Raw genomic sequence first — 11,865 nt, 5'->3', positions numbered from 1 at the left:
GACCGCCCCATGCAGCTGATCCCCACGAAAGCTCGCAGGTCCCATACGGTCGTGGCTGAAGCCGGTCGGCACAGGGAGGGCTTTTGGCTGTGAAGAGCCTTGCAGAGTCCCGGGAAGGGCAGAGCTGGTAGAGCACGAGTGACAACACACTAAAAGTGGAGAAAAAAGGAGTCCTGGTCCTCTGTGGAGGGAGGCAGTAACAGCGTGGCCGTTCAGTCCCCACCTGTGGCTTACCCAGCCTGGAGTTAACTTCTAACGCAAGGGCACAATAACAGCTGGAAAGAAGAGAGGCCGGGGATGACATGCTCGGAGACAGGCCCTCGGCACTCCCGGGCAGTCCGAGAGCCGTGCGGCGGAGAGGGGGAGGCGATGGGCAAAGGCCAAATTTGAAGAAAGAATAGATAACCTGCTCTTTGGGAGGGGAGGGCGGTCCTGTGCAATTAGACTTTTGAATGACTGAATACGATTAGTCCAGGGTGCAGCACGGAGCAGTGCCTAGCAGTGGGACTTGGGGAAATAACCGCACTGAGACAGGTCGACAGAACGCGAGTGCAAGGTTTATTGGAGTCCGGTTGGAGCCATAAACTCCTCCTGTGGACCCCAGCATGTGAAAAGCCGTGAGAGCGCGCCGCAGAGGCGCTGCCAGGGAAGGTGGGACTGCACCTGCTTATCTTACAGTTTTGAAATACAGCTTGGGTTACAGGGTACGTGGAAAGGGGCAGAGAAGCAAAAAGAAGAGGTGCGGGCGGGTGAACGGAAAGACGTCAGAAGCCAGAGCGCAGGAGGATGTTCAGGACATTGCACATACCCATCACGGACACGTTGACCTGGGATACAGATTCATGCGAAGGCAATAAAAGCTGTCACATTAAGCAGAGCTGCTGAGCAACCACCCGTCCAGCCCGCCGAGTGATGCAACTCCCATGCCGTTGGCAAACCTTAAGACAAACGTTTATTCTGGGAGGTGTACGAGGGGAAAACGTGAAAAAACAAAATTCCAGCTGCTCCCACCCCAGCTGCGCCAGTGAAAGGTCTTGCGGCCGCAGCAGGCAGTGGCTGCAGCACGCGGCAGAGGACCCTCCGGCACGCGCGACACTGATTGCGCTGGCCAGGGGATGCCATGAAGTAGCACGGTAACCGTGCCGTGTCTCAGACTGCCGGTGGATAGCAGTGGGGAGGACTGACCAACGGGATTTTTTTTTTACTTATGTTTTTACTTCTGGTGGACGTGCGCTTTCCCTGAATGGCAGGGGAATTCCTGAGGCTGTCTGGAGAAGACCAGCACCAAAGAGTTGCTGGTGGTGATAGGTCTGGTGCGTATCGCCCAGGGAAAGGAAAGCTGCTACCGCTTCCCAGGACAGAAAATTTTCACACGGACAGGATGAACCTGATGAAGCAAGACAAGAGAGAGGTTTACCTTTACCAATGAATCTCAGTCAGGACCTTAGCCCCCAACCTCCCTTGACTTGCCCAAGATCTGGGTGAGGTTTAAGCCACAAGAGCAACTGCGATGTTTAATCAAATCTTTCTCCTGGGTGTTCTCACCACCCCCGGGCCACACACTTCACCTCACGCTGTGTTGCTGTGCTGCGTGGACAGCAAATGAAACCCAGCTTGTCTTCCCTGTCCGGGATAATTAGGGGACAGCGCAGGAAGGATTGACAGCAGCTACTCGTGAGGGTGGCTGCAGATCTCCCGGTGTCTGCACAGCCCAGCCGTGTGGTACCAAACCCCAAAAGTCAGCGTGGGGCTGAGTCCTGCGGCCCCACGCTTGGTGCTGGGCGCTAGGTCTTGATCGCGAATAAAACTGGCAGCTGGAGAGGCTTACACGCCAAAGGAGGTTGCAGATGAATGAGCACTGAGCTTGTTGTGAGTTTTTCTTTACTTTTATCATTTTTGAACATTTTGTGCCTTTTGCTTTGGATAAACATCCACTTTCAACGCAGGTCTGGGCAGGTTTGCTGGGGGATTCTTTACACGAGCTCTGCGGATCCTTTTCAAATGTCCGTTTCCCTGATGGGCAAAACCTTTAACGTCCCGAGAGGGCGAAATCCAACCGGTGCCTGTGGTGGAAACAGCGAGCAGGATCCGAACTGTGGCAAACAGTGGAAGTTGAAATAACACGGTAAAGGAAATCTGCGTCCCGTTTGGGAGCAGGCGGGACCGCGGCTGGGGCTGGTACGCAGCTATCGTGGGGTTTTCCAGCAGCAGAGATTTGAAAGATGGGCTCCGCTTGGGATTCTGCCTTTGGAGTCCGGGGTCGGGGAACTGCCGATCCCCAAAGCCTGGGACAGGCTCCCGGGGCAGGATCCCCAACCGCGGCTGCTCTTTTTCACGCGTTTTTTCCCTGGAGCGTGTGCTGGTGGCCACGGCTGGGCAGGCGGAGGGGGAACCTCGACCGGCTCCGGTCGGGGATCTGAATGAACCGAGAAGCAGCATCGTGCGGCCGGGGACACGGCCGAGACGGCACCTCAATGAGTCTGATCTCGCTCACACGTCTGTGAAATGGGGCGACACGTTCTGCACACGTCTTGATTTGGCAATTATGATATATGGAATAAATGTAACTAAAATACACAAAAGTCCTAACCAATTAACTGCCAGACACTGAAACAGGAGACTTCCCATTAAAAGTTATGTGTTCTGTGTAATTAAGGTATTTTCTCTTTTTATAATGAAGTTCTTCTCCCTGCATAAGCAGTTGGATAGCAGCATGTGTGAGGGGGAAGGAGTCTAAACCAGGATCATGGGGATAAATTAGCAGGTGCATGCGTAATATTGCTAACCCCATTTGCAATTTCAAGGCCTATGTAGGTGTTTTATTTTCTAACTGTGTTAGAAAGACTGTCAGAAAATAATTAGGCTCTGTCAACAGTTCCCCTATTCCCAGATTACTGCTTCCTGACTCATTAGAGCTGCTGAGGTTGGCAGGAAACTTGTTTTATAGTAATTTCTGTTAGCGGTGTCCCTGGAGAAGAGACAACACCGGGCATGTGACACCGGCGTTGACTTCATCCTCGTGACGGAGGCACGGGGCGGCTGGGAGCCGTCAGGATCGCCGCACGCCGTTACTGCTGGCATGAGGCATCAGCACCTCTATATCCCCGTGCTGGAGCCGGGAACGGGATGACTGGGGATCCCAGGCGGCGTGGCTGGCGGCCGGGCAAGGTTCGATTTTAAGGACCAGGAGCTGGTCTGCGCAATTGGCGGGTTTCCTGAACATCTGGCTGGTTCGTAAGGGTTTTAAAAAGATAAAAAAGGGCCGTTTAAAATCCATTAAAGAAATGGGTCTTCCCATTCCATCCCAGCCACAGCAGCATCCCCATCCTTGCCTCCGAGAGCGGCAGCTGTGGTGTATAAATGCAAGCTGGCTGCGTCAGGAGGCACCCAGTCTTCTGTGTGCCGTTGGCATCAGGGCAAGCCTCCGGCCCGGGCTCCACTCGGGCTTCGCTCCTGTCTGAGCACGTCCCAGGGCAGGAGTTTGTTCTGTATGGCTCGCTGTCCCTTATTTTCCCCATCCCATAAGTACTGAGATCATTAGGCAAAACCCAGTATTGACATCGTAATAATGCTAAGGCAGTTGTGTCGTCGATGCTATTAGAAACTATTTTTAAAGCTGCAGTGTTTACCCTTTTGTGTTTAATTGCAGAAAATACCTGTATTGATTTCCACAGGATAACTCAATAACTTTTTTCCTCTTTAAATATGTAACTATTTTATATTTAGGCCAGTCTAACACCGCTTAAGGGGTATTTTTACCATTAGAAGAACACTCAATATATTGGGCTTTTTCCTTGTGTTTCATGAAATATTTCTGAAAGGACTTTTCAGAGGCCGTGGTCAGTAGGACAACAGAAGAGGATGCCACAAAAGGTAGGCTAGTGCTAATGAACAGCAACACAAAACGTTGCCTGTACGGGACAGGATCGGAATGCCGTTCACAGGTAACTGTGTGATCCCAAGGACCGGTGCGTTGGAAGGGACATGCAACTCCATAGCAGAAGGTCACGAGATTAAAAACTGGTGAGATTTTCTATGATAAATTATTGCCCTATTAGTTGGAAACAGCAAAGGAGGAAACACAACTGTCACTCATGAGCCGGCTTTAGCTGCCAGCGCGGGGTCTTCGTTAGACAGCCTGGGTGGGATGTGGCGGGCAATGTAACTCCCACGCCGACGGAGAATTAGGTATTTCAGGGTCTAAGGCTCTGGGAAACCTTCATCTGGGGTGTTTTGTGCATGGTTATGGTCACAAGGGATTAATTCTTGCTGGAGCAGCTGCAGGAGGTGACTACAAGGGAAATCAGAGCCTAGTTCGTAAGTGGAAGACAAATACCTTTTTTTTCCTGTAATTTATTACAGTGAATGCTGAGGTTACTCTCCGCGAACACCTGGGAGGAAGAGAACGGGTATAAATGAAAGGATGATAATGGCACAGGACCTGTACGTATGAACTGGTCCCAGGTACGCTGGGGCTGGGGATTAGGAGAGTTTTGAATCATCGTAGGACAGACGGTGGGACCCCGTCTGGTGGGAGCACAGGAGGGCGAACCGAAAGGCACAGCGATGGATTTAATACCGGAGTTAACGATGGGTTAGTTGTTAGTTGACCCTAATGACCTCCAAGGTCTTCTGCGGCGCTGCGCTCCCACGCCCCGACTCTGCCCCTCTGCAGTCAGGGAAGGCAGAGCCCGGGCGCAGACCCGGGCCAGGGCTGGCACCGGCCGTGGGCTCGGAGCTCCTGTGCGGAGAGGGCAGCGAGCCCCGGGGCTGCCGGAACGGATGGGTCCTGCGGAGCACCAGACAGCACAGATTTGATGTGCCTTTTGAAAATCTTAGCACAATGCTTCAGGTCATCTTCATTAATCAAGCAAAAGAAAGTGTTGCTTGGTCTAAATATTAGCAGAACACGTCCTCTGCCTGTAACAGACAGCGCGTGTTGGTGGGTGCTAAGGAGGTGAGAGCGATTTCACTTGGTCCAGTAAAAACAAGTTTATTTTGTTTCAGTTGAAAGCTTTAATAATTGAATCCATCTATTAAGGATATTTCCCAATCTCCAAGGAGCTTTTGATCTTTATCATAAAGATTTGTTTCTACCTCCTCCTCTCCTGCAGGCTGTAAGGAATAAGCTCAGTTTGCACAGTGCTATCACCTGTAACACAGCGGCACAGAAACATCGCCTGGGTTATTGGGACTCCCCGTCCTCCCAGCTATAACTACACAGAGCTCATCGTGGAGGGAACAAAGCTGGGACAAACGTGCGTGACTTCTAGCCACCAATTTACTAATTAGTAACATCCCAACATAAGTTTCTAATGGTTTTCCACTTACCGCAGCATCATGCTCTGACGTTCGGCTTCCCTGGGCTGCGCTAGCGGGGACGCAGAGGTTAGCGAGTGACTTACCGCCTGCAACAACAGCAGATGCGTGGGTCCCGCTTGCAATAAAGGTAACTGTGCTCCGGGATGGGGAGGACTGTGACGTCGCTCCAAGGACCTTTCCGGCCCTCCGGAAGGGCCACCCCGTTCCCTCCGCACAGCCCAGTCGTGCCGCAGGGAGCCGGGTCCCCGCCTGCCCGCGCTACAGTTCACCCAGAGCACTTCACACAGAGACATTTCTCTGGGGTTTCGGAGACTCCCTGTTTGTCCCCTGGCAGAACGGCGGGTCCTTGCCACCACCCTCTTCTCCAATCTCGGCGGGTGTCTGTGATCCCACTGGGTCGCAGCCCCCGCGGAGGATGCGGGAGATTTCTGCTGCGCTCGGCTGCACGAACCGGATTGGCGACTCCTCAGCACAGCTTCTCCAGGTTAAACAATTTGGCCCTTCTGTCTGTTGTCCTCACCAAAAATTAACTCCCTACAGAATGGTATCATTGCCAAGAAAACCTTCGTGTCACCAGCCGGCGGCTGGAGAAGAGCCCAGTAGCGCTGCAAAAGCGGCAGCGCTGGAATCCCGCCGCTCCCGGGCGAGCGAGGCCGGGTACCGGGGGCCGGCTGTGCTCCAAGGTGAGCAACAGCACCGTCCTTCCCGGGGACAGGAGCTGCAGGTTTTCCTCCTTCCCCAAAGGCAGCAGCCCCGTTTCAGCCCTTGCTGTGGCCTCCCCCGTGGGGGGGACCATCAGGAATTGCACGGCTTTTCTCGGGCGTTGCTGGTTCTGCGGCGGCTGAGCATCCCCACAAAGCTGGACTTCAGCCCGGCCGCTGCGGGGCCCGGCCGGGGCACGTCCCGCCGGCTCCTGTGCTGCTGCACCCACGCGGGGAATTTGGCCCCGAGATAACAATCCTGTTCCTGCAAGAAGCCGTGCAGGTGCTGCGGACCCGGCGGCCAGGACCCGTCGGGAGGCGCGGAGACCAGCAGCCTCCTCCCCGTACCAGCATCTTCTGCACCCAGAGCTGTTTCCCCTCTGCAGCAGCGGTGCTTGGCTGGCGATGCTGTGCAGGGTGGCACATCCCAGCAGGAATGCTCCCAAGTCAGGCATGTTTTCCAAACTGCTTTACCGAGAGTACCACGGCTCAACAGATCAGCTAGCAGGAGGGCTGCTCGCATTCCCAAGCGCCTATCTCCCTGCAGCCGGCACGAAACGTTCCTGGAAAAGAAGCAGTCTTTTGGGCAGCAACAGTGGTTCTGTCCCCCTCCAAGAACACAAATTGCGCTCATGTTTTCTCTCCCCTTTCTCCCTTCCCCGATGCCCTGTTTCAGCTGGAAACAAAGCCAGCACCTGCGGACCGGTTTCCTCTCCAGAGCTCTGGGTATGGCTTGGAAACCAGCGCAGGATGGTATTTGTGCTAAGTATGCTTCAAATCAAGAGAGAAGGGAAGTCAGATACTGCCCATGAATATGAAGAGATACGGGTGAACAGCCCACGTCAAGCCGGCCCGGTGTAACGGCAGCGGTGGCTCTGGCCCGGACACATCCGCTGGGGACGGGGTCGGGAGGACAGAGATGGACCAAACACAGCCTTTGGGGGGTCTTAAAGCACTTGCTTCTCCAGCTGATGCTTCTTTCAAGAAAGTATCAAAAAATACTCTTTAATGCAAAAATAGTCTTTGAGGGGAAAAAGAAATGCATCGCTAATTGGAGATTTACTGATTGGGAGCAATTAAAGTGTAAACAATAGCTGGCTTCATTAGGAGGACGTCAAGACGGGACGGTGCAGACAGACCAACACACCGATCGTCGTGTCACCTCCTCCTTCGGCACAGGCACTGGGGTGACTTTTCTCCCTCTCCCTGAACTATCTCAGCGTTCCCTGCACCAGCGAAGGGCGGTGTCCAACCGCGTACAGAGCCGAGGCTGGGATGTGGGACTAACGAGAGGTGCCGGAGCATTTGGACTCCCCTCATTTCTATCATCTCTGTCTTCTTGCCCATCCTGCAAATTCTCCTCGATGCTTGGAGAAGCCAGACTGTGCTCACCATTGACCCCGCAGTACTTGGAAACAGATTTGCAAGTAGTTCAGAAGTCTTCTCTTTATTTCTGTGGATTTTGGATCCAATTCCTCTTGATTGAAGATAAATAAAGTTTACAGCTAAATAGTGCTTGCCAAGAAAATAATTCACAACCTTCCTTCGTATTGTGAATCAGTTTTTCCTTTCCTACAAGCACACCGAGGATGTCCTGTCCTGCGACCGCAGCATCTGCTTCCCAGACCACAGAACGGCTTTAATACCCAGGACCCTCGCGAGGGATGCTCAGTGGGTTTCGTGCATTACCCAGCACTGGTTACAAAGCGCTCCCCGCCTCTGAAACCTCCACTTCCAACTCGGTTAATGGCCTTTTTTCCCTACATGATTTCAGCTAAAATCCAGGACGAAAGCAGACAGTCCCCACTGACTTCTTGCCCTTTCATCAAGTCAGCAGTTGCTGGCTACCTGCCTTGCTGCTCTCCTGCTCCCTCCTGGGATGATCTGACCAGGTACCGCTTCCCTGTGGCTGCTGCAACTACCATGAGAGCCACAATTAGGCAAATTTTTAAGAGCCAGATTCTGCTGACAGGTGTGGGAGTCGGCTGTTATACTCTTTTATAAGTATACCTGTAAATAAGAGATGTATTTCGTGGTCTCCATTTCATCTTTCCATTGAAAACAACCCTCCTACACGCTTTTCTTGCGGTGAGGAGTCTGTGCTCCTGCGCGCTGCCGGCGCGTAGCTGAGCTGCTGGCAGCACAAGGCGAAGCTCTGCTGCCAACGCTCGCACAGACAGCAAGAGAGGGCACTGCTGCCACCGCCACACGCTTTACGGCTTCTTATCTGACTAAACTTGCTTCCATAGCTTCTTTGCCACTTGCTCACCACTCTTCCTAAGAGGTGAATGGAATTTATTGGGATTACGTTGGGAGTCCTCACAGCTCCCCTGCTGCAATTATTAAAAGTCCCGGTATAGTTACAGTGGGAAAGATTGTACAGAATCAGCAGCCGCTGAAGCGAGAGCAGACGTTCTCAAAACTGGAAAAGCAAGCCAGCACTTAGCAATGTAAATACTTCAGCTGGTCGCAGAGATCTTCGTTACAAATAAGCAGTCGTAGAACAGAAGGAGAATGGTTGCATAATGCTTAATAACGATCCACGTTTAGATCACTATGGACTGAATTCCGTAGAAAAGCTCATTCACCCCCCAAAACCGAGTTGCACAGCTTGCACAGTGCTTATCCACAAACTGCTGCTTCCCCGACACGTTGCACGAACAGTTGTACTGCTTGGTTACAACACTCCGCAGAGCCACTTTGGCGCGGGCTCAGCTTTAACTGATGCCATCTAAAAGATTTTTCCTCTACTGACAGGAAGACAAATCCTGCATCTGCCATAGCTCACCATTTTCTTAGCTTTAACTAACCATTAGTTTTAAACAGAACAATTGCCATGACCAAAATTTTCCTGCTCCGACTGCACTACATCTACACAGAGCAATTTTCAACAACTCAAGTTACCGCTTCAGTTACCTTACACCAACGCAGCACTGTTAATACCGGTTTTTTCTCCAGAGACGTTAGCGGAGTGGGAGGATTCTTCTGGGAAACAGCAAGCAGCTGCTGAATACTGCACCCACCCCAAATCCTTTTGTCTGATTATAATTCCCACTGAGGTGCAGTGGAGGTCCTGTGCCTCAAAGATGGGCGATGGGAGCTTGTCAGGTTCGTAAAACAGAACAGACGCTGGACAGTCAAGCCCCACAGAACAGGCGGCCACCCAGGCTGGCAGTGGAGCAGCGTCTTTACACACAGACAGGTTAACTAAACATTTTGCGCCCGTTGGAAGACGGAATCGTGCACTTGCTCGTTGTACACCTTTACCGAGCGCAGCAAATCCACAACCCAGCACGTCTCACTGGGCAGACGGTCTCCAGGTACAAGGAACAGCATTTCACGGGTACTGCTGTCTCAGAACAGAGCGCTGCCCAACCACCCCCAGCCCACGTCCTCCCCGCGGCAGCAGCCAAGGCTCCCGTGTCCGACCTTGGCGGCACAGAGAGCTCTGCATCTCGTTCTCTCGCTCTTCCTTCCCTTTATCAGCTAACTTCAGCAAAACCCGGAACATATTCAGACCTCCTACCCGTCCTCCACAAAACATCAACCCAATTAACAGTTACATCCCGCTTTGTCAAGGAATTTGGGTTCGTGGAGAGGCAGAAGAGACCAGCACAGTTCTGCTGGCGTTCCTGAGGCAGCCGTAAGACAGTTACATTAACCATGGAAGCTGCCTCCCTGCTCCTGTTTACAGTTCTTCACTCAACTCCTCTTCCAAAGCACCTGAAGGAAGCAAAGCACACACCCCCAGCTTTCATTTCACCGAGAGCTTTCTTGCAGGGTGAAAGCTGAGACGGCGCCTGCATTGTGTGGGGGACCTGGCAACAAACATTTGCTGTGCGAGAAGTTCAGCATAAGGACAAAGATTTTGAATTGTCTTTTATAATCCTCAAATAAAACGGGTAAACAAGCTTTGGTAATGCCTCCTTTGTTGACTGAGCAGTTTCGCACCTGTGGGACCCATCACTCAGCGAGCCAGAAGAAGAAAAGAAGGAAGGAATGAGAAGAGGGGGGCTGGCCCCCACACCTCACCGGGGGAAGCCCCAGGCAGGAGAGCTCAGCGCCAGGAGAGCACCGGGCTCACGCCAGACTGCCTCCATCACGGACATGTCGTCCTTCAAACCAGCCGCGGGTCGGGTGGACAGAGAGCTGCGGGAAGGATCTGCAGGACGACAGACCAGTAAAACTGATACCTGATACTGGCAGACGCTGTTCTAAGCTTGTAAGTAATAGAGAAGTGGGAAGACTTCGATGTGGCTTCTGTAAATGCATCTCAAGCACCTCGAGATCTTTGAGGGAGCCAGCACGTGCACAGAAGAGGAACAGCTGTTTGGCAGAGGCTGCTTGGGTGTCCACAAGGCATTGGACAAGGCTCTTAACAGCTCTCGGAAGCCCTGGAACAAGACTGAAGGTCTCCCCAGGGCAGTTAATCGGTTAAAAGGAAACAGCAGCAACAGAAAGGCTCCGTAACAAATGGGAATTGACAAGACAGTTTTCCAACGGGAAAGAGCAACCGGACAAGATCTGATGATGGCAAAAAGTTATCTAGAGTTACCAAAATGCAACTGAATGTAGAGAGTGTCAGGAAAACAGTATTTAAAAAAAAAAAAGTATGTATGCCAAAATCCAGGTAAAAGCGATGCCTACAGAGAAAACAGACACGTGCCCACCATCCCACCAGGCATCGACACGCCGGCCCCTTTCCTCGGGCTAACCCGAGGCTCCTGGAATCAAACCAGCTGACTTCTGCAGAGGGCCCTGAACTAATCCCTGTTTAGCAAACACGTGCCTTTCAGCTTTAAAACTTTCTGTTGATAGAGAATCCACTATAAGCCTCACTAAACTGTTTTCTTGATTCATGACTTAGTGATAAATGTGAAGTACCACCAATTTCCAGTTTGAACTGCTCTAGCGTTGACCAGCAGCCTTTTTTAGGGTGAATTTGAAACACAGTCACCAAATGACTATTGCCCTTCCACTGTTAAATCAAATCTTTCTGGTTTCAATTTGCCCTCGTGGATTTTTGTATTAGTCTTGTTGAAGCAGGCAATAGACCCTGCAGTATCAAGTCAAATACCTTCCAGAAGCCTAAGCAGCACATCAGTGTTTCAAGTAATCTGGAATATAAAAACATCATGTCAGACCGATAAGATCTATTTTCCATAAACTTATATTGACTGACCCACTGCTGACTTTAAGACCTACGTTAATGTATGACTATGTGGCCTGTCACCTTTATCCTTTAAGATGTAGCTAAATAGAATTTCCCAGGTCTCTCCCACCGGATTCTCCTTGGCTCAGATTTACACTCTTCTGCTAGACTCTTGTTCTGTTAGGACAGAATAAACAGAAACTAGACCACCAAAGCAGCCAGGGCAGAACGAGGGACAAACGTAGCTTGCAAAAGGATATCCAAGAGCCACTTCGGCAATGGTGAACCCCAGGTTTCCCTGGCCAGATAATTCACCGCAAGAGACAAAACAATCGATGGCAGTGAAAGAAATCCTGTAGGAAGACAGACCTCTATGGGGACTTCCGTTGCGCCTCTGCTAAAACAGCACGTGCCGAAATGCGAGATGCTGCTGCTGGCAGCAACGGGCCCGTGCCTGCTGGAGGAGTGGGGAGTAATGCAGCCCCAGCAGCGCTCTGCGTTCCCAGTGACCGTGCAGTTCCTTGGCCTTTGTTTTTAAAAAATAAGAGTGTAATTCCACATCCAAAAAAATTCTTCTACACAACCTTCTGAGCAACACAGTAGTTTCACAGAAGAGAGAAGAAAAACCCCAACTTACAAGAGGTTTTCACAAACAGGAGCCCAGTGTAACGCTTTCCTTTTTTGCTGCAA

Source organism: Gavia stellata, chromosome 15 (assembly GCF_030936135.1).
Source record: "Gavia stellata isolate bGavSte3 chromosome 15, bGavSte3.hap2, whole genome shotgun sequence".
NCBI lineage: Eukaryota > Metazoa > Chordata > Aves > Gaviiformes > Gaviidae > Gavia > Gavia stellata.
The sequence above is the reverse complement of the archived record's forward strand: the minus strand, read 5'-3'. Positions refer to the sequence as shown.